The 24186-nt window shown below is 42.2% G+C and overlaps 1 protein-coding gene across 1 annotated transcript in view; it reads right to left on the bottom strand.

Moving 5' to 3' along the window:
- LOC108570907 (hemicentin-2) overlaps positions 1–22227 on the bottom strand; it is a 73881-nt gene extending 51654 nt beyond the window's left edge. Inside the window, exon 1 of the mRNA XM_017932838.1 lies at positions 22198–22227. The gene's annotated coding sequence lies outside the window, so the exon portion shown is untranslated. The remainder of the gene's footprint in view (positions 1–22197) is intronic.
- Between the last annotated feature and the right edge of the window lie 1959 nt (positions 22228–24186).

Below are 24186 nucleotides of genomic sequence, written 5' to 3'. Positions count from 1 at the left end.
GTTGAATAAATATTTAATTCGTATAAAAACAATTATTTAACGTAATAATTTTACCTTCACTATGGCTATTTTTAATCTACGACCACAGGTCAACCTGATTTCTAATCCTTACGAACTTTAAATTCAGTCTAAACTGAGAAAATATATAATACAATTTATTTCACGGTATTGCAACAAACAAACGTTGAATAGATTCTTAATTCGTATAGAAACATTTATTTAAAATAATAATTTCACCTTCACTATGGCTATTTTAAATTTACGACCAAGGGTCAACCTGATTTTTAATCCTCCGAACTTGATTTCACAACGAGAAAGTAATAAGATCGTTGAAACGTACTTATTTGTCAAAGAAACTTGCAAAAATGTATAAATAATAATATGTAATGTTTTAACAAATTTTTGGAAGTATAAATTAATAATAAAATTGTGAAAATTAATAAATTATACGTTATTATAACATTAATAGAATTATGACTAAACCGAAGTTCGAAGTCGAGTATTTAAAGTCTGATATTACGTGCCTAGCGAGTGCCGGTAATTGTTAAAATTTGTTTAATAATTAGTAATAGAAATTCTAATTGATTCTAATGTATACAAGTGTTACAAGAAGGCTGAGTGTGTACAGGGTGGACATAGACTAGCTAGTAGCCCCCGACCACTCTATTCACATCTCAGAACCTTCAGGTCAAAATACGCCGCGAAGTGTCTAGGGCCCAGTATAAAGGGTAAATGATTTCGCGGGACATCGGCGGGTCCTTATATACCTGCGGTACCCTCTCCCCAAAGTCATTAGCAAAATCGTCGGTTAGGTCAGGCGGGAAATTTTCGCGGGAGATTTTCGCGGGAGATTTCCGTTATCGTAACATGGTATAATTTATCAGTTTTCACAATTTTGTTATAAATTTATACTTCCGACAATTTGTTATAACATTGCATATAACAATTTATACGTTTTTACAATATTCTTCAATGGAAACATAGGTTTTAGCGTTCTCGTTACTTACTCGTGGTTAAATTAATTTTGTAGGGATTAAAAATCAGGTTGACCTGTGGTCGTAGATTAAAAATAACCATAGTACAGCTAAATTTATCGTGTTAAATAATTCTTCTTACACGAATCAAAAATCTATTCAATGTGTGTTTGCTATAATATCGTGAAATAAATTATATCCAAACTAAATTAGAATACAAACTTACTGACTCTTGTAGAGAATTTACGTCTTGTAGAGAATATCGTTTATCGAGAATATGGTATTGTAACAAGCAAACGTTGAATAAATTCCTAATTCGTATTAAAAAAATTATTTAACACAATAATTTCAGCTTTATTATGATTATTCTTGATAAATGACCACAGGTCAACTTGATGTTTAATCGTTATAATCTTTAAATTCAGTGTGAATAGAGAAAATGTGTAATATAATTCATTTCACGATATTATAACAAACAAACGATGAATACATTTTTCATTCGTGTAGAAAGAATTATTTAACACGATAAATTTAGCTGTACTATGGTCATTTTTAATCTACGACCACAGGTCAACCCGATTTTTAATTCCTACGAAATTAATTTATCCACGACTAAGTAACGAGAACGCTAAAACCTATGTTTCCATTGAAGAATATTGTAAAAACGTATAAATTGTTATATGCAATGTCATAACAAATTGTCGGAAGTATAAATTTTTAATAAAATTGTGAAAATTGATAAATTATACCGTGTTACGATAACAGAAATCTCCCGCGAAAATCTCCCGCGAAAATTTCCCGCCTGACCTAACCGACGATTTTGCTAATGACTTTGGGGAGAGGGTACCGCAGGTATATAAGGACCCTCCGATGTCCCGCGAACTTATTCACCCTTTATACTGGGCCATAGACACTTCGCGGCGTATTTTGACCTGAAGGTTCTGAGATGTGAATAGAGTGGTCGGGGGCTACTAGCTAGCCTATGTCCACCCTGTACACACTCAGCCTTCTTGTAACACTTGTATACATTAGAATCAATTAGAATTTCAATACAATAGACTGAATAACAATTCATTTTAACTAATACCTATTAGAAATTTTCCTTTTAAAACAAATATAAATCATTTTACCAATTACTGGTACTTGCTAGACATTTAATATCAGACTTTAAATATTCTCCTTTCGGTTCTTTTAAATACAATCAAATAATTTCTTCAATTATCGATACTGACTTGGAATACTCCGCTTCGAATAAAATATTTCGAAATTATGTTGAAGGTTTAGGGAAATAAACATTTGAATTTTAGTCATCGTTCTTCTTCAGACTTGTCGAATAGGATATTGAAATGACTTTGAGCAATTGAAATTAATTTGAAATTTTTCATATATTTTCTCTGATATTGAATTTATTTTACGACTTGCTATTTTGTTTACAAATAATTTACCATCCAAGGAATTTGCATGAATTGCATGTTAAGTAGTTAGTTGATTTATTATTGTATATTGTGAGCTGATTTGGAACGAGTGCACTATGCCCACCCTAAATTAAACCGTCTCAGTAGTTTACCGTAATTAATAATCTATTTTCGGAATTTATACGAGAATTTTTGAATTTTAGTAAATACTAGAGTCAGTGCATCGCGTATTGAAATAATAGCTTCATCCCTAGTTCGTTTATTATTGAATATTTTTACGCGTTTAACTTATGCTTCTCCCCAATTCTCGTCGCGTATTTTATTCAAATTTTCTTATACTCTAGAATCGAGAAAGATATGAATTCGCGTTTTTTCTTTTGATTCTTTCAATTTTTCAATTGCATTACGCATTATTGCAATAATTTCTATCGTTACATTTAATTCTAATTGTTTAGCAGCTTTTCTGCTGCTATCGACCCTACATTTTACTGACACTTGTCGAACCGACCCTACATTTTACTGACACTTGTCGAACCGACCCTACATTTTACTGACACTTGTCGAATCGACCCTACATTTTTTTTTTTTACGTGGAGGTAGGCCGACTCTATGTGATAAACAATTGGCAACCAAACGGTGGCTCGCTAAAGCGATATATTATGAAATTAAATTAATCACTCAATAAGTTTTAACGTTAGATTGTTTCCTCGATATGGCCATGGTGGTCATCAGTGACTGGAGTGCCTCAAATGTTTAGAATAATTAAAATAAAATAAATGTTGTCAACTAAAAATTTTGAACGTCATAGCTAGCTAGACATTATTTTCAATTGAAAAAAAAAAATTATAAAGCATAATACTATAATCCTATGCTTAAAATGTATTTTCTTGTGGCCGCCTGACAGCAACCTGTAAATCTGGCGCGACAGTGAACGTGTTAATAAGTAAATGTTGTTCAAATTATATCGTGTTTGATATCATTTTCATCAGAAAAATCTCACCAACATGATGTTAAATAAAATTCCAGATGAAAAAAAGTAAAAATTAAAGAAATTATATTTTTCTATTATGATTTGTCAAGCCGTGAAATCTCGTAAAGGAAACTGACTGGTGTAGCGTTACACACTTGACTGACTGCGAGCGAGATAACATGGGCGCAGCAATGACGCAGACCTAGGCGTAGGACCATCTATACTGTCACTTGTAGAATCCAAACTTACTGACTCTTGTAGAGAATTTACTGTACTGTTAGATCATCCGGTAAGTTCGTGCTGCAATGCGTTTATACACTTCATAATCTGTTTTATATTTGGAGTTACTTTCCAGAAGTTAAACCCGTCATTTAGTCGTATATCTACTGTGCTCAGTTAGAAAAGTTAAGAGAAGCAATAACAGTGAAACGTCCAGGACTTCTAAATTGAAACAAAGTGATTTTTCATCACGATAATGCCAGATCACATGTGGCACAAAACGTGTATTTTATTCAAATTTTTTTATATTCTAGAATCGAAAAAGATACGAATTCGCGTTTTTTCTTTTGATTCTTTCAATTTTTCACTCTCGTTCTACGAAAGTTTACTTCAATAATAATATTGAAAATTTTTCTGGTGATTTGGTTTAGTAGTTAGTTGTATTGTGTATTGCCAGCTCAAATATGAGTTGGCTGCCCCAAATTAAACCGTCTCAGTAGTGTTTCGCAATTAAAAATCGGTTTTTGGAATATATACGAGAATTTTGGCCGTCTGACAGCAACCTGTAAATCTGGCGTGACAGTGAACGTGTTAATAAGTAAATGTTGTTCAAATTATGTCGTGTTTTATGTCATTTTCATCAGAAAAATCTCATCAATATGTTAAGAAAAATTTCGGGATAGAAAAACGTAAAATTAAAAAAGTTGATATTTAAATCACTTGGTTGCCTCTACTCTTATTTCATGCTTATCTTTTATTCGCTGTCCTTGCCTACGTTCGGCAAACTACAAAGGCGGGAGCGAGGCTCGAAAACGTAGTCCCTGACTCTAGGAGTGTCAGGTTTAGCTTCCTTGCGGTTTGACACTTGTGGAGAATATACTGTAATTCGAATTTTCCCACCCACCTGTGTGGATCTTTAACCTTTTAAAATTTCAAGTTATCGTTTGTCGAGTCGATCGATCCAGGAATAATTAGCATTATTAAACAATTTACCTCTCGGAGGAATCAACGTCAAGTAGATCGTGTTTCGTTCATTAGCGGATTATCGAGTTCCGGTTCCGTCATTAAAATTTCACGTGCGCCAGATGGTAATGTTCCTCGGTATATACACTCAGGGATGAACGCTTAAATCGACGCTTGTGAATAGGAAACAAAAAACCAGAAACCTTGAAGGAAAAATGATTAACGTCGTTTCTTATAATTACCAGTAAAAAGAAAAAAAGGAAGAGAGAAAGAGAAAACAACAAGAGGGAAGAAATAATTCGAGAATCTAGCACAGTTTATTGGTACAAGCAACGAGCCTGGAGAGTCCGTTCGATAGGAACAAATGAATGGTTAACGACACGTCGTGTACCGATCTGCTCTTAACGGCGGTTCCTTTCGTGCTGATCGAACGATCGACCCAGAATCGAAATAATAACAGAACGGCTAACGAGGGCCCGCTTTTCCCTCGTTTTCCTTTCCTTTACAGGGATGCTTTTCACGCCGGCCAAGAACGTGACGGGCTTCCCTAACGCCTTTTTGGCTGGCTTCGATGCTCCCTGGCAAACTGCTTTTCCCTTTCCTGCCCATAGGAAACCGCCTCCATCGTCTCTACTCTCCTTACCCGCCACACAGATCTCTCTCTCTCTCTCAGTCATCCTTCTTTTCCTTCACGTTCTTCCATTTTCTCTTTCTTCGTTGCTTTTGAATTGGGTCGAGTGCATTTTGTACGATCCGAGAAAGCCGTGGCGATAAGTCGAGGGACGTTGAGCCGGTTTTACTATTCTCTCTCACTCGCGTGTCTCGCCACCATTTCGTTACATTTGTATGGGGGTTGGTGGAAGAAGGAAATAAGGATGAGAGAACGAGGGAGGAGGATCTCTATGCTGGGGCTACTTGGTCGAGTCGCACCGATTATTTCCAATGTATACCACCGTCGTGTGGTTCCTACCATTTACATTCTTTCCAGCCTGCCATCATCATCGTTTCACACATATATATAGGAGCTGGCGGCCGAGGTCGTAAAATTGCGGTCGAAGTCGAGCCGCGAAAACAGTCCCGAAACTTGTTTAATATCCCGTTTGCTTCGCGATTCCCCGCGCGTCTAACGTGATTGCCAGCTAATGGGATCCAATTATATTCTTTTAAATTGCACGTGCAACGCGAACACCGTGCTTCCATCGCGTTTCCACCCTCTTCGCTTCCAGCGTACAGTTACTCGCAAAACTATTCGGATACTGTGTATGTATGCTTGGATTTACAGCGATTTATTTCGGTTAATTAGAAGGGTTGGGTTCGTGATTTCTCCTCGTGAAACGTCATTTATTGCGCTTCGGGATTACATATCGTGGAATTTTTATCGTTCAGGGTGTCTCTGATAGTGTGTGATAATATCGACAATTGACAAAATGTGATAAGCGAATGTGACAGTAATTTGACGCAACACCTATGAAAGAAATTTTTTAATTTTCGACTATTTTTAGAAGTTTCAGGGTGTGCACCCCCTTGAACAACGTACTTCTCTATACGACACTGACCACCCCCATAGCACTCTGCTTTTTCTGTATAATATAACACACCCCTATCCCTCAGGAAGACTCTTCTTTTCACTCTTTCTTTTTTTTCCACGACACACAGTTTTGTGTTTTTCGAGGCGCCTAGCAAGAGTACTTGGTTCCTGTCTCCTGCTTTCCCTTTTATAGTCTTCTTCCCGCATCCCTTAAAACTACACAGGCAGAAATAAACGTATGATACTACAGAATTTTTTTCTACGACATTTTAACGCAAATTAATCGAAATTGCGCGCTATTACTGTCTTACACAAATTTTCAGACATTTGGGAAAAATGAAAATTTTCAATATTTACAGCGTAATCTTGATATTTTCATCGGTGTCGTGGTTTAACGGTTGTTTCGTTAGAACGATGTTGCGAGTAACTGTATACACAGCGGTGGTATTTTATTTTCACACACGATTGCACAGTGAAAACAGTCGACGGGGAGGTTCACCCTTTGCTAGCTGGTTTTTTTCTCCTGTGTTAACCAGCGACCACCGACGACGACAGTTGGTCGGATCGGATTTAACCGATTGTCTCCGCCGGCGAAAGCAGCTTCTCCCATGTGAACACGGCGTCGACTTCACCTTTGACATCGGACATTATTAGTCACGTTTCTTTGTGACCGCGGCGAAGAGGAAAGGAAAGAGCGCTGCTTCGGTACAATCGTCGGGGAACACTGTGTTGTGTAATGCATGCAGGTTGGTAACGTGAAACGGAATAATTATCAGCTTAAAGTATTAACGGTGTGGTATTTCGTATTCGTAATTCAATCTGCGTGTTCTAACAGTATTTCGTGTAAATTTCCTTCAATTTCAAGGCATCTCGGATAAAGATTTCACCTTTTATATATTTTTCGTGGGGAGTGTTGGAAATTCGTTGACTCTTTAACGCTCACATTTTTTTTTCCAATTTAATTAACACTTTGCGCTCGCATTTCTTTCAACTCGACGTGTCAAGGATTATTCATCTCATTTTACCTAAACGTAATTGCTTTTCGAGCGTGTAGAAATAAACTTTCCACGATCTGTGACGCTGCAATTGACTTTTTTAACTGTAACAGAACACCTAATGCAATATGGAAGGTGAAAGAAAATAATTGAGAAAAGTACATATATTAGATTTCGAGTGGCTGTGTGAGAGGCACTAAGCGGTTAGCTAACACGGGATTATTGAATTTTACATCTGTCCGTTAAACTGTACGTGAAAACATTTGATCAATCCTCCGGAAAATTCGTTCAACGAATTCCAAAAGTCATGTTAATATTCCGATTTATAAATTTCACGCTGAATCGCCTACATTTCTCTCCGTTTCAAATTCTCACGTATTTAACCCTTTCGGCCTACGATAATTCTTAAAAAAAAAAATAATTCGAAAGCGTTAACAAAAGAGTTTCGCGACAGTCAGCGTTACAAATGGTACATAGGAAATTCCAACAGCTCGAGACAATCTCGTGACGAGAAATTTATTCACACGCCTAAACTTTTCACCGCGTCGAATGACTATCACCTTTATCGGCGGTATCGGTCCATCGAGAGCAGTCCGACGTTTTATCGTTCTCGCGACACACGCGGAACGACTGCTCGCAATGAAAATTTCCCCGCGAACTTCCGAAAACATCTTCGTTTATGACGATTTCGCCGGGAGCGCGCGCGCTCGCGCGATAACATTTATTCCCGAAGCAATTTCGAACGTTGGGCGGCCGTGGTGCCTCTCACGGTTTCGGAACTTTTCATTTAATCTCGTAAATCGCCGGTGTTCATTGTCTCCTGTTCGTTAACGAACACAATATCTCACCGGGCGGAACGCATTTCACCCTCTGCACTAGACTCGACCAATATTTCCCCAGCTTGCTAGCTGCTCTAGCAAGTATATCGCGTTTTGCAAGGTTCGCTCATGGAATTCCATAAGGCGTGTTTCGTACCCTGCCAGTTTCTCCACTCGTTTCATTTCTCGATGTTCCCTCTTTCTCTCTCGTCTCGTCTCGAAGTGTCTGCGAGACAACCCCTCTCTCTTTTCTTCCACCGTGTCTCTCCCTTCTGCCACTCGACAGTTATCTTTCCACGGTTTTATTCTTCCCTACGCTTCAAGTCCCCACTATTCCCCCCTACGGGGGTTTGTAATGATTCGGTATTACGTACATCATTCTCCCAACCGCGGCGACGAGTTGCATTTAACGCTGATGCGTCTCGCGAATATCATCTTCCGCGATCGACAACAATGCGTTAAACGGTTGAAAAATCTCGTCGCTTCGAGTGTATATCAACTAGCGGGAATGTTTTTACTCTCTCTCTCTGCTTTTTTTCTTTTTTTTTTCCCATCCAACGTCGATTGTTTCTGAAACGCTTCGAATTACGATCCGTTCGATATAAAACATCGCGCGTACGGCCTGGTAGTGATCGAATGATTATAAAGTTAATATTAACGACGAACGATGATGCGTTGCTCGGTTTTCACGAGGCGGTCGTGATTAATTTACCGGTATAGAAGCACTCGATCAAATTATGACAGTATAATAAATCGGAATTATACCGGAAATATCGTGTAAACGGGTGTTACGGATGTTGGTTCGGTTGATTATGACTCGCATCCAGGAAGGGAGAAAAAGAAGAAGGGTTCTGAGAACGTACCGTGTTTCGTATCTCTAAACTTGTTAATTTTAGAACGTGTGCATGCCTCTGGGAGACGAGTGGTGATACGCGTTTAGGAAGAAGGTCAGTCGAGAGTGAACCTTGAGACAGGGGACTCGAGAAAATTGGCCTGCGAGGTGTGAATTGCGAAGCGAACGAGATATCATAATAACTCTTTGTTAAAGGGTTGATTCTGGAACGTTTGCCGACCTTTACCTTCTCTACGCGAAAATTTCAATTTTTTTCTCGAACTTCCACGCGAACCTCCAAATTTTTCGATAACGTATGAATAATTCACGTTTAATCAGACCGTCTCAAAATTACCAATTTCACACGCAAATCACACAGGTTTTTCAATTATCCTTCGAGTAAGAATTATTCCTAATATTTTCTCCCAAAAGTGACAATTCATCAGGAGCAAAATAAATATTCCACTTTGGTCCTGTTATTATTCCACACACAATGGACGTTCATTTTGAACTTATTATTTTACCAGCTGTTATTCTGTTATTCCAACGAACGTACTGTAATTTACCGAGGATCACGCGGCAAAAGTGTTGAAAATAAGTGTTCCTTTGAATCTTCTTCGAATTAACGTTCGAAACGGGGGTAGAAGCGTCTAAGTGGGTAGCGCCCGTATCATGTCTCTAATCAGATCGAATTAACAAATTACGTAATGGTACGATAGTACGAGACGTACTTGGGTCCCAGTCGTTGTGAAAGTTGGTCGAACGTCTTATCATAGTACAGTACCGCGGCGTTAGAGGAGCAGCTTGTACACAGGGTATAGATAGAGAAAAGGGGAACGTGGACGAATCCGTCACTAACTCCAGAAGTAGTCCTATCGCGGAACAGGCATCCGAAGATAGAGGGTGCCGGCGGGCAAACCACCTCTGAAAGTGCCACCTAAAACTTTAAATCTCGTATCTTACGCCTAAGACTCCGCACACCCCTAAATATTTTATCCCCTTGCTCTTTCCTTTCTCTCCGCCGCCGCGGAACGGTCGCTCTTTAAGTTATCTTACCCCGTGAATTCATAAGCAGAACTGGTATTTCCACGCTGTCCGCCCCGAAACTTTTCTCCAGTAAAAAGGAAAACTCTTAACGAGTGAAACGATTCTAAAATAAAGAGTCTCCTCCTCCTCCTCCTCCTCCTTCTCCTCCTTCCACCCATCCACTCTCCTAGTAATAATACGTCCCTACAGCACCACTGGTACCCATACCCAAGCTTACTATTCTACCAGCACGAAGCTCGAATTGCACGTAGCTTTAAATTCATAAGCGCCACGTATTCCTCGGCTCGACGTTGGAGCCACTCCAGCGGGAACAAAGAAACACTTATTAATCCCAGACGTTCCTCTACTCCGCGAGTCTAATCCAACGAGACTTCCGCGTTTTCGTCACTGGCTTCTTGCGATTTTTTTTCTCAATTTTCTACGTGATTTTTCCTCGGCGCATTCAGATTCAGGGTAAATTTTATCAACCGGTGCTGGAGAAATATTCGCGTTGTGTCCTTTTAACCCTTTCGCTGACGAGATAAGGTTTTTACTTATTCTCTCGCGACTTTGAAATTTCTTATTTCGCGCTTTGGACGAAATTTTTCTCGTATCCTTTCGTTGCATTATTTAACGGATTTTTTCGTGACTGTGTATTATTATTATTAACGTTATCCTCGCTTACGCTACACTTTTCATTTTTCAATCGTCAAGTCTTTGTTTCTGAAGCACGGAATATCACGAGAAAGCTAAATTCACAGGCTTAACATAGACGAGGGTACACCTCGCCTAGTGAGTCCAATAAACGTCATTGAGTCGCAAATATCGAACAACAATAGTTGCGAAAGGGTTGGCCAGAGATTACATCGAAGACTAACAAGTGATTTACGAGCAAGCGGTGAACATCGTTCAACTTTACCTGTAGCATGAACCCATTTACTTGGAGTAACTGGAAGCCGAAGTATTACCTATTTACCGAAATTCTCGGTTCGATTGGTTCGAGTCGAACGGTGTCACCTGAGAAGGCACCTCCCGTGTTACACCGATATCAGCGATATCGTTCCACGAATTTCATTTGCAACGTCGTCCGATAAATTAGCAGCACGCCACTCGATAAAGAGGGCCCTCTTAATTTCGTGCAATTAGCCGGCGATACCACCGGGAAATTGGTGTAACGAATGCCCTAAGGGGAAGAGAGCGGTGATCGGTGGGGAGGGAGTTTGGGAAAGGAGGAGGAGGAGGAAGTTGCGACTCGTTGAAAACTACCCGAGGTCCACGTTGTTCCCGAAGTAGGTTATCCCGAAGTGTTTCGCGTTTTCGAGTCGCGTTAATGCCACTCGCGAAAGGTGGTCCTGCCTTCGGAACTATGCCACGAACGGCCAATAAGGGGACCTCTTGATTACGCCAGGTGGCGGAACGTCCCTCGACAGGCGATGTCGAAGAGTGGGGAAATAGTGGGAATAGAGATGGAAGGGTAGGGAAAACTGGGAAATCGAAGAAGCTGGCTGCTGGATGAACGGAGAGCTGCTCAGCAGCCTGGCCTTTTATCCTAAGCAAATAGCATTTGATATTCTGAAATCCTGATTGCTGGTCGAACGAAATTCAGAGGGGGGAGCAGGTGTGCGGGGTTTTGAACGCGACTATCGCGGTTGGAAGTAGCGACGTAAGGCCAGGGGAATGAATGCAGACGGTAGAAATAACAGAATAAAGGACAAAGAAGAAGCAGAAGAAGGAGAAGAAGAAAAGAAGGATAGAGAGAGAGAGGGAGGTATAAGGTATAAAACCGAGGAACAGCGTTACCTCGAGCGATAAACTCTACCAGAGCGATCCTCGGGGAAATAAAGTTCCGGAATGGCTGCGAAGAAGAGGCTAAGCTTCAGCCCCTGACGCGTCGCGGTAGTCTTCTTTTCGCTTGACCTCTGACGAATCGTGCGAGAAACATCAACCCTTTGTTGTATCTTTCGCCTTGCCTAGTCACCAACACTTGCGGGGACGGCACTTGTGAGCGAAGCTTATCTCAGGACAAAGGAATGACTTTCCATCGTCTTTCCTTCTTCCCGTTTCCCTTTTTTTTAACCCCTTTTTACCTCGACCTTGAAATCGTTACACGTTCCTTCTTAATCTCTATATCTACTATATTTGTCTGTTTCTTATTCTGTACGGTGTGATTATCAGTTTAGAAATCTCACTGAAATGTCGCTCGTCGAAACGTCTTTAGGTTCACTGACACGAATAACGTTAACCCCTTCTTCCTCTCTCTCTCTTTTTTCTCGTAGGTTCTCTTTTCTCACTCGTTTCTCGCCAGAAAATGGAAGTAGGAACCTAAAGTCGGGCACAGCCGGTAGAAACGCGATTCGTCTGGTTGCGTTCATAGCCCTCTCCTTGATTCCCTTACGCCGCACTGGAAATCGGCAACGACGAGCAATTTCGATTCTTGTCGAACGGAGGAGAACCCTTCTGCCCCGACGAATCCTCCTCCTTCACGTTTCCTCCCTCCTCTGCCTACACTTTTCCACGGTGAAATACGAGAGATACGCACAGAGGGCAGCGAGTATTTTCGGTTGATTTCGTATTAAAATTATAATACCATCAATCGTTACCGCATGAAATCGCGGCTTGGCCATTATTCCCGTTTGGTTATCATAGAACAGAAATTCAAAACCGATACCGCGTAATGCTTATTGCACAAAGGCTGATGCGCAACGCGCAGCGCCGCTGCATCGGCGCACGGTAATTACTACTCATTAAATTAATACCGGACATTATGCACCGAAGAGAAATCGAGCGTGCCCGCCTCTTTTTCGCAAATTTCCCGACCTCCCTCGAAACGTGACTTATTGCGCCGCGGTTACCTGCCAGCCAGCTCGTTTGTTTTTGGCCAAAAATTTTCGTACCCATTCGAACTCGAACGACGATACCGTGAAATTTCGAATTAAAGAAATCACGCGAATGTTTCTTCTTTTAACCCTTTTGCTGTGTAACAACGAGGCAGCAACTCGTGACACGGATTTTCATCTGACGAAAACAGAAAAATTCATTTTAATTGCAAATTTTCCAGTTAATCTACGAAACTGAAGATTGCCGAAAATTAATTGATCTATTATATGATACATCAGCTTTTCTTACTCGATATAGTGCTAAAACGGTAAATAGCTGACGCTTAGATGCATGGTGTCAGGAAGAGAAATGGAGATTGCGAGACTTTTTGTCGCAAGTTTGTCAATCAGAGCGAGTATACATTTCTTTATCAGCTGCGATAGAGTGTCTTCTTTTTTTAATACACATTCGGTTTTAAATGATCATGCGATGCTCGCGTGGTACAAACAAATAGCACGCTACTCTCTCAATGCTTCCAAACTAAATGCTCCCAAGTCATTGTTCATTCGACGCGGTCCACGCGGATTAAAATAAAACATCTGAAAAATGCTGCACAATTTTGTCAACAAAATAATTCACCGCGGTAGGTTATCACTTTTATCTCGGTTTCCCTCGTTCATCCAAAGCGCGTTAATATCGTTGCACTTTTTCTCTTTTAGAACGTGCGCGCGTGTGTCTTTTGTTTCCTTTCGTTAGAGAATCGAACGAAGTTCGATCAATTACGCACGTGGTTATAGCGTTGTTCGTTATCTTTCAAGCTTGAAATGCTCGAAATTTCATCCTTTTCGATTGTCACCTCTGTCGACCGGTGTTTTTTTTTTCATCTCGATACCGTGAGAAATTTCCTAAGAGAAAATTGCGTTCGCCAAAACTTCCAATGAAATTCATGCTTCCATACTCTTTATCCCCATTGTACGGGAAGCATTCTTCAATCTTCCGTGAAACTGATACCGCGGCTATTGTATCCAGAAGTTTTTCGAATCTCTATTCGTACAACAAGTGTATACGTGCTCCATTAATGCGTTATTCAAATCCTGGAGGAAGTCGATCCTCGTGTACGCGCTTTATCAATGGGTTCTTAGATTCCTGATGATGCCGATACTGGGCTGCTGCATTCTTCAACCCTCCCTGACAAGGCTGTTTAATCTACACGAGAGTCCGTTCAACATTTCCAAAAGCTTCGCTATTCGAGGGAGAGCATTCACGAGGTTCGATAAAATCGAAGGATTTTTTTTTAACCAACCTCTCCGTGTTTCCCTTCAGTCACTTTCGTTGTTCCTAGTTTTTTATTGTTCATACTGTGTGCATTATTGGGTATAGACTATATTGGCATTATGGTGGTAAATGAATAGAGAAAGGATAGGAGAAAAAGGGAGAGAAAAATACGTTTTTTCTGGATTTCCTAGTGAACTTGTCAATAAGGCTACTTAAGAGATTCATGGTTGTATGTGGGTCATCTAATTACCTTCTTTAGCTATGGTGGCACGAGAAAATTTTTACACGTAATTTAAATGGTTTCAAAGAACGAATAAAATGGCAAAAAATGAAAGGAAGTTTCATATTTGATTTAAAATTCTAGAACCCCAGGTCATTTTAAAATACATACGTTCAATGTAAAAAAAAGCATAGGTGATTATAAAACAGCAGAAGGAATGGCATTTATAAAAAAATTTTTAAATTGTTAATGGTCCCTTTGACGTAGGAAGAATCGTCAGAAAATTATCGTCGAGTGCTGGTCATTTTATAATCGTTATTTTCTTCGAGATCGTACGTACTCCCTAGAAAATATCCCGCTGCTTAGCAGTATCCAGAGCATAAATAGAGCCGAGTTTTAAGCGTAATATCCACACGAGTGATTATAACTCTATCCTACCCCTTGAACAACTTCTCTCGGAAGCTCTAAAACCAAACACACAAGCAGTATACCAAAAGGCTTTCCCACAGTCTCTCCAATCTTTCCTCCGCAACAATGAAGTCGATTTAAGCGTTCCGCGGAAATCCAGGTGGAAAAGAGCAAAGATTTCAGCCGGATTACATAATCCGCGAGTTGTACACGTCACGCGAACTCTCTCTCTGTGATGCAGAGAAGGTGGATGTAGAGGAGGTAGGTAGGTAGTAGGTGGTTGTGATGGTAAGGGAGGAAGATATATGCGATTAGGAAGACAGACGATGAACGATAAAACGTCGGATGACTCTTGGCTAGGTAGGCGGGAGAGTTAGCGAGCTACGTCGTGGCCTAGGCGCACGAGTCTGATCGTTATTAATGAGCAAAGTGTGTCGTTACAGGCTTATTATCCGAGCCGTTCTAATTAAATTGGATTAGTGCAATGAAGCGTATCATGAAATTCTCGGTTAATGGTCTCACGCAGACCACGCCGCGCCCTTCGTTATACCCCACCAACCTCTGCCTCCTGGTTGCCGATGTCGCTGACATGCAACGTTTCTGGCCGCGATCGACCTGATAAATTTCATTATGGCCACCGTGCAGAGATCGTGACGAGTGCCGATCGATCTCACGTGGGGGCCACACGTATCACGGTGTGGGTGATCGCATTGTTCGAAACGGAAATTCCCAACTTTCTTCGCCGTTCAAACGGAATCGACCACCTTCGGGATCATTAGTCCTACGGTTTCAGCTGATTTCCTGGACCAAACCCCCGATGCCAGTAGTGCACGAAGTAGTTGGTTAGTTTTGGCCCGGGTGCTAATCACGGTGAAATGTGATTTGACTTTTAGAGGGATGCTGCTTGCGCTGTTAGAACGTTTCTTAACCCTTTCGCAATTTCAGCTTTGGCCTGTGAGATTTTTTCTGCATTTTTGTCGAGCCTACAGATTTAATTTTCATATGAGTGTTTCTTTGTAGCGACGAAGGCTCGACGAATGAAAAATTTAATGGAAAATAGAGGGTGTAGTGTGAGCGAAGATGATCTAGGAGAAGAAATGAAAGGAATCGCGAGATATCTTGAAGAAAAACTCGGACGGATGAAAATCAGTTTTCATATCTCGTTTGCTATTGCAAAGGGGTTAAGAGCACGCTGTGTGACATAGAAAAGTAAAATCATATCGAGCTCGTCGTAAACATTGGAGTAAAACTCAGAGGCGATAAAATTCGTATTTTCCGACTATCCTCGATATCTGCAGATCACTTTCGCGAACGTTTCCTTGCTAACCTTCCACTCTAATTCCAAAATTCGCAATTATCCCCATCGTCACATCTAAGACAAGCTGTCCAGCAATTGCAAAAACAAATCACAGAAAATTTGATCCTTGTGCCAATCACACACCATCGAAATTAACGTTTAGGGAAAATTCTAAGTAACGAGAAATCTCTCCTCGTGAATTTGAAAATTTTCAATTTTTTTCAAAAAGTGCAGCGAGTGAAATTTCTGGCATTATCGCCAGCGGTGTAAAATTCTCGCAGCATCGCTCCGTCATAACACGGGGTGTTGATCATTTCAGATCGATAAGGATAAATCTCGCTGTATTCCGTAGGCTAATTTTTTTCTCCCAGAGATATCGTGGAATTTGTTATGCTTTGTCGTGTCACTCTCCGAGTGATTAATGTTCCCAGCTTGGCTCGTGCACCGTGAAATGCATCATGTTTGTTCGGGGGGGAAAAAAAGAGAAGAAAGAAACGTAACAAAATGTAAAGAAAAGAGAGAGAGAGAGAAATAGAAAAAAATAGAAAAGATACAATTTACGACGAGACGTCCGTGAAAACACGCGTAATTTATAATTGCACCTCTGTCTCTGCGGTTTGTTTTCACCGTTGTTTTTCCTCTCCCTCCTTTCGTAATATTCCTCTGTTCTGCCTCGACGAATCGTCGAGTTTCGTTGCGATTATAAAAGCGAATTTACGCGGATAAAAAATAAAAAAACAATATCGTGGACAGTGGATTCGTTGGATGTTGTAACCCGTGTGCGGGGTTTTTACATCGTGGAAAAAAAGTACGAAAGGTAAGAAGTTTGTGACGTTATAATGAGCCATTTCGAGTGATACGACGTAACTATAGCTTCGAGTAACTCTCGAATTAATACACGCAAGCTGTGGTATTTATTCAACTCTCCGGTAACGAGGCACCCCTGACTGAACAGTTGTTTAAAGCACACTTTGGCGGCTTAGTTCGCTTCTTTATCTCGAACAGATATTAAACGAGGCACGCAAATAATTCACGTTACTCCCATCTCTCTCTCTCTCTTTCTCTCTTCGTTGCTCATGTTCGCATCGCGATAGCGAAACAAAATTGACGTACCACGGTACCTACCAGCCGAGTGTCGATTAAACCGTGTGAAAGCGTGCAATTTTCGAGAGCATCGTGTATTAGGGAATTTAAAACGGGTCGGTTAATTTGATTATTAGCGGTCTGGTGTTGTATGTTCAGCGAGTTCCGGCCTGCCCTAATGAAACCTTGTAAATTTCACGCTCGACTCTTGCAATGATTGCCTGTAATGGCCCGGGAATATCATTAAACGATTCAGAGTAAAGTTCATTGGCACCGTACTCGCACGGATCAATGGAGGCCTGTTTATCCTGGCATATCTGTTTACCGTTTACATTAAACCATATCGTGCGTTGTAAAATTTTCTACCCCTTGTCCGTTATCCGTCCCGTCCTTTTACCTTCCTCCTCCATCCCTCCCCCCGCTAATCTTCCTGTTTTTCGTAAAATGTATTCCAACTAATCTTCGTTTTTGTGAAGAAAAAGAAAGGTATTCGAACAAAGAACGAAAAACAGGAAGAAGAAGAAACTAAAAGATAGGAGAACGCGAGGCAGAAGCGTCGATGGTTTTATCACGCGCCCCAACTATCACGTTTACTTTTTAATAACACTCAATTTGTTGGATAGAAAGTTGTGGTGGCTACGATATTATTAAAGCACAACCGGTATCACGAAGGGAAAAAGTGTGTGGGGTTGGAAGGGTGTGTAGATGGAAAGAGAAAAGGGAAAAGAAGAAATTGGAATCCCTGGTAGGGTATTAAAAAAAATCATTAATTATAGAAGATACGCGCGTGCGCGCGTGCACACACATTCGCGCCCGTTTACGTACACACACACACACACGCATACAGACACGCACGCACACTGAGATACGTCGGAATCCTACTCATTGTTATTTGCATAACTTCTCAGCGCGATATTCGACGGCGAACTAATAATACGTTTAAAGTTCACTTGCTGCAGAAATTTCCTCCCTGGTACTTTTTTAACAAGCCGATTTATCTTGTTGTTGGTCGCTTCTTTTTTTTTTCTCTCCCCCTCTCTCTCTCTCTCTTTTCTCATCGACCCGTCAAAATGCCAGGCGAGCTTCGCGTTTTTCACCCTCCGTTTTTATGAAAAAAAGAAAAAAGAAGGAAACGAAGCTGAGGAAATGAAAGGAAAGGAAGGAGGAAGGAAGGAAAATGGAAGAAGGAGAAATCTTGCTGCAGCTCTTATTCGCGTTTCTGTGTCCATTGTAATAATAGCTGGGCCCTCGTCAATTTCAATTTCTCTCTCTCGAAGGTGTTTCGACTTTTTCAATTCGGAACCTTTCGTCTGGTTATCAGCTGCTCGATCGCGGCATTTTTCAAAGAACGACGTTCAATTTGCCCCCCCCGACGAAGTGTCTCGGTAGATTTCATAATTTCGAGGGTTTTCAAGTTTGGACACTCGAAACGAGACGTATCGACGTATCGTTCCAGATTCCGTAGATTATCAAGCAGTTTAAAGGATATTAGAATTTTACACGTTTTGCGTATACGCGCATGATCAAAGAGCTTCCCTAACTGTCCTCTTATTTTATTCATTTTCCATTCGCTCTTTCTGTTTCTAACCGCGTAACAATCACGCGATCGATTGCAAGAGTTACGGCTTATTCGGAGTCGCGCATTCACGAGCCTTTAATTCCCAGCTGGAACAGAAACAAACCTATACTAGGCCATCTACGTATGTTACACTGTCGGCCAAAAGTTTCCAATCACCTGCCAATTTACAAACTTCTGCTAATTTTTTACACATTTGAAACAGTAAATTACCTCGTTTCGGTCGATTCGAATGCTACAGAAAATTCTTAACATTTTTCACAAAGCGATCGCGTATCTACACAGGTCCATCGCACCAACCATCGGAATTCAGACGATGAATTTAATTCGACCCTCGTTCCACTCCCTTTTCCCCTCGATTCAATGATGCCGCGAGAAAATGTTTACCCTGGCGCAGACCTGCGAAGCGGCCTCACCGTAGAGTGTCATAAGTTCTTAATCCCTTTCGTAGCTTCCAGCAGTAAACACCCTCGACCACACGTACGCCAGAGGCGTTATCCCAGGTCGTCCCCTATGACGTTCGAATTCGACAAGCTTTAGGGTGTTCGGTGAGAGAGAGAGAGAGAGAGCGAGGAACGATTAAGACTTCCGCTGGTTCCTAGACGTCTATCAGTCGTATTAATTCATATCCGATTCGCTTTCAATCTGGTGCCAGGCCGAGGATTCCGTGATAGAGAGATAAAGAAAGGAGAAAGGGAAATGGACGGATAGTGGAAGAAGGGAAAAACGAGGAGAGATGCTCCGCTACGAAGACTAATGACACACGGGGGTGGGAAATGAAAAAGGGGGCGTTGAGAATAGAGAGAGATTCACAGGCATATGGGTGGTGTTGGTGGTGTAAAAAAGGGGTGGCATAACAAAGAGAAGGATCGCTTGTCAACACAACAGAGAAACGCCGTCCCGTAATTTCCTGACAGCATTGGCTGGTGTTTGTAGCAGCTCGTGGAGGGCAGAGCAACGTGGAAGAACGAACGAGCCAACTCGTGGAAAACTGGGACGCCTCGTAGAAATTAACGTAACTACGTCGAAGCCTCGAACCCTCGACCACGCGAGTTACCTATGTACCATGATCAATGGCACGTCGCATGTTGAGAAGAGAAGGCTTACTCGCTCGTAGGGTGTGAATTTATGGCGGGCTGACGGCCTTGAGCGGCTCGTGGACGTTTTATAATTGCGCCTCGTAAACGAACAAACCAAGCCCAACCAGCACAGCCGCCTTTCCACGGTGTGAAGTTGAGGGAAAAGAAGGACCTAAGGTGGAATTTCCTCCTGCAAAACATCAGGCTACCCGTCTGCTGCTGCTTCTTCCTCTATTATCGCGACGTTTATTTAGGAACGTGGTCGATTAAATATTAAAGGGAAAATATTGACACTAGAGAGAGAGCAGTTTTCTTTTGTTTTCTTTTCGTTTTTATCTTCTTTCTTCCTCTCTCTCTCTCTCTCTTAATCGGAGCAATATTCTCTCGATGTACATCGAACGCTCGAGTGAAATTCAACAGAGAGAATCTCTCTCTCTCTCTCTCTCTCTCTCTTCACGCATCACGATTACCTTGAATTTTCATCCTGGTTCAAGCTTCGTGTTTCAGATTAGCTGCCTTTTAAATTCCCATTCGCTCGAATAACGCTTGTTACAGATTCATCATTTCCCCGCAATGCGATTAATTGCGCTAAACAGGTTAAGTGTCCTATCGATCGTCCACAGATTTCACCTTCCTTTTCTCTCTCTCTCCCTCCCTCTTTCTTTTTCATCTTTCTTTTTTTTCTCTCTTTTTTCGATCTCTTTGTGCTTCTTGCGGCCGCTCCGAAGGATGCTTCGCGCAAAAATAGCGTCGCTTTTCATGCGGCTACGACACGGCGAGCCCGATTGAAAACGGCTCGTTCTATATTGTAAAGACGACGTTACGTTTTACGTGCTAGCCTATTTGTCTCTGTGTGTGCGCGTGTTTTTCTCTGCTTCATTCTTTATTAATTTCTGTACGACCGAAAAAAAAAACGTGTGCACAGTTCCCCTCTATTTTGACGAGACGAAACTTTTGCCTAGTCATCTCGACAAAGTGGCGAACCAAAGAGGGTTGGTGGTCGATAGCTTTTCCTACTTACGAGGGATGGAACCAGCAGCAGTATATACGCGTTTGAGGACAACATTGAGAAATTTGATTTCTCCAGGACAAAAGACAAGGGAATATCGAATTAGAAGGTCGAATACATAATTGTAGTTAGGCAACGGGTTTATTTGCACGTTTTAACTGGAAAGTCCTCCACGCTGCGCACAATACTGCGAACGACCCTCGAAACGGTTCGTATACTCGACTCTTATCTTCACGATCTGATGGACGTCCGACGACTCACCTCGAAACGCACTTTGATCCTGCTTGATGGACTCTCCTTCACTCTTTCTCTCTCTCTTTCTCTCTCTCTCTCTCTCTCGACCTTCTGAAGGTCCGTGAGAATTTGCATAAATAACGAATTGTTGAACAAGCTCCAGGAACGAGGAGTCAAGGGACGAGGAATTGAATGAACGTGCGCGCCTCTCTCTTGTCTGGCGAAGTTGAATCACGAATGCATATATTCGACGATTCGCGGGGCATTTGCATTTAGAAAATTATGTGCAATTAGCGCGTACGAAATGAATATGTTGCGGGGGACCCGGAGAAAGTTCATTAGCAGCGGGGAATTTTGTGTATATCGTTCGAGGTTGGCTCCGATTTTAAAGAGTTCTTTTTTTCTTCTTCTTTTTCGGCGGAAATTTCGAACGATACACACCGGGGAGGGATTTTATCGTGGAAACTGTATCGCCGGGGATGTAGAGTTTTCTACCTTCGTTAATTTTCGCGAGATTCCTTCGTTCTCCTTTTCAAACTTCCCATTCATTTCGTATCTCTTTATAATTAATTATAGTGGAAGTTTCTCGCTTATAAATGGGAAATTAAAGTGTAGCTAATGACGGAACGAACGACGGTCTACGATCTTTTAAATTTACAATTGCCACATCTTCGAACGCGGTAAACGACAGTGTAATTGAAAAAAAGTCACGGGTCTATCGTTCCAATCAGGTCGTTTGGCGGATAATTAGGTGGAAAAAGGCGGCACAATTGCGAGAAAGCTCTACTGGTATACACGAGAGGTGTGGAGATAAACGCATTATCATCACACGTCAACACACGAGGCTCGAAATAAGGTTTCGCTTTGTTGATTGAATTCATTGTAAACCAGTCGACACGATTGAACTTCCTTCGGGATTTTAGTCGCGACAAAGTGACGGATAAATTGGATTCCCTTCGTCTTACTCTGAAATGCCATTAACTACGTCCTGTTATCTCGTTCGTGGCTCGAAAGAATCGAACCTCTTCGCGTATATACACGTACATACACAGAAACAAGAAAGAAAAAAGAAGACGAGAGAGAGAAATGTTCTGTATAACATTGCTGTCTCTCGATGCAACGGTGGTTCGTTAAATTTGAATAAATCCACGGATTATAGGAGCCACGACGTCATTAAACGACAGTACGCTTTGTTAGTCGGGGTACGTTGTTAACGGCCCCTCTCTTTCGATTGGCTCATCATGCAAAATTATAAAAACGGAATGCATAAGAAGGTCTGGAAGGAGAAAATCCAGAGGGATTCGTCGTCGTATTCGATTACGTCCACGACTGAGAGCACCGTCTTAAAGCTACGCAAGATGGAAATTCTAGCTGGTAACTGGGCGGAGGTGATTTGGGACACGAAAATGAGAAAAGAAGAAGAAGGAGAAGAATAAGCTAGGAGAGTTATAAGACTCACTTTCAGCGCGGGGATGTGGTACACGGTTAGTCCTCAGTGGGACCAGCTCTTGCGCCGAAATCGGGAGTCCTTAAGAAGACGTACTTCTAGTCTAGTTCCAGAGCGCACAATTACACACCACTGGCGGCAGGATGAAGTCGAGACAGCGTAGCTGAGACGCGAAATCAGCGGATTTAACCCTCAAAGGAGGGCTGCAATCGGGGATACATGATACCCCCGTATTCGGCACTCACGATCCACCTGGTCCTTTAATCGAAAATCCTGGCGAGTTCGTAAATCGCACCAGCGAAGTTTCACCGAACGTAAATCACGACCTTTTAAGTATTAGTCACTCAAAGAGATAGAGTTCTCTTTCTCAGTCAAACAATAAAACCACGAAACAAACTTCTCTTCTTCCTCTTTTATCTTTCTTATATCCTTGCTCTCCTTGTATCACCCCTCTGCACTGATCACCGCTGCGCTGCACCACTCACCAATAAAATAACACAGATGAAGAACTATATATCACTGTCGGGATGATTTTAACGCAGATTTCCGTACACGGGACCGATATATAACTCACGATATCGGTCCGCCTAGTGTTCTCTCCCCGTTTCGTGTCAGGTCAGGCTTCGTCGAGAGTTTCTCTCGTCTCTCTCTCACGACAAAAGTGTGTCACGCGAGGAAGAAACCGCCACCACCACGATCGAACGAGTCCGCCGAGTCGTCGTCGGTTATCGGAGGTTTCGTGTAAATGTCCTCTCTTCTCTCACTCCTCTCTCTGCACGTCCTCACCTACGGTTCGTTGTTCCGTTCAGCGTCGCGAGTGTCCTCTCTCTCCCCCTCTCTCTCTCTCTCTTTCACTCTCTTGGTCTCCTCTTAGCCTTTCCTCGGGTCAAGCACACACACGAGGATGATAAAAGAGAAGGGTTGCTTGCCGCGATAGACGAGATGGAGGGAACAGAAAGAAGGCGACGACACAGAATGAACGCTGGTTAGAAGAGATATGTAAATCCAAGTGTATCACGATGTGTCACTGGCGCTGTGTCACACACATCGACGAGGATTCGCCCTGCTGACGAAACGCGGTTAACGCGCGGCGGTACACCTGTGTGTGCGTGTTTACGCGTACCAGTGTACCAGCGTATAAACGGGGCCAGAGGACGCGGCAACGCGACGCACGTAACTTGCACCACGGTGGGGAAATCGTTCGATCAACGCGTAATATGTATATTTCCTCTCTTTCTCTCTCGCACTCTCTATTTTTCTCTCTCTATTTTCCCTCCTCTCTCACTCTCTCTCCCTCTCTGTATATGTCTCGGTGTATGTCAGCCAGCGACGTTTAACGCGCGCGTGTCGAAAAAAATCTCCAGCTAGAACCCGATATACGCACCAGCCCTAGGAGAGACCCTTAGGCCGGATCCGCGGAGTTTCCTTTCACCTCGATTTTCGGTCCCTTGCCACCCCCGCGCGAGTTGCACAGGCGCGAACCGCTTTCAGAATTTCCGAGGCTCGGGTACCGCGCACATCCAAGAGAGGGGAGCGCCCTCTCGTCGTTGTAGGAGCGACCGTGTACGAAGAGGGAGAAAAGGGATGTTGGATATATTCTCCTTTCGAGATCACCGTGGAAGGGACTTGTGTGTTAGGGGTGGGATAGAAAGAGGGGCGCGCGATGAAGGTGGAGGGTTGTCCGCTCGTCTGCTTCTACTCTAAAACGAGGGAGAGAGCGAAACAGATTTCTCAGAGAGTGACACACACACACACAGTGAAAGAGAGAGAGAGAGAGAGAGAGACGAAGGAGGAAGAAAGAAACACACCGGCGGAACCACCAGCCGGTTCTTATACACTATTACACCCTCGAGTCAGCCAGTACTGGGGTCTACGTACTTTACGTGCTCGTATAGACGACCATATCTCGTCTTTGTATTGGTAAGGTTTGTTCGTGCCGCCACTACCACCGCCACCACTTCCACCTCCACCACCTCCACCACCACCGCCTCCACCGCCGCC

The sequence above is a fragment of the Habropoda laboriosa genome, unplaced genomic scaffold, assembly GCF_001263275.1.
Source record: "Habropoda laboriosa isolate 0110345459 unplaced genomic scaffold, ASM126327v1 scaffold90, whole genome shotgun sequence".
Taxonomy (NCBI): Eukaryota; Metazoa; Arthropoda; class Insecta; order Hymenoptera; family Apidae; genus Habropoda; species Habropoda laboriosa.
Note: the sequence above shows the minus strand (reverse complement) of the source record. Positions and strands in the feature narration are given on the sequence as shown.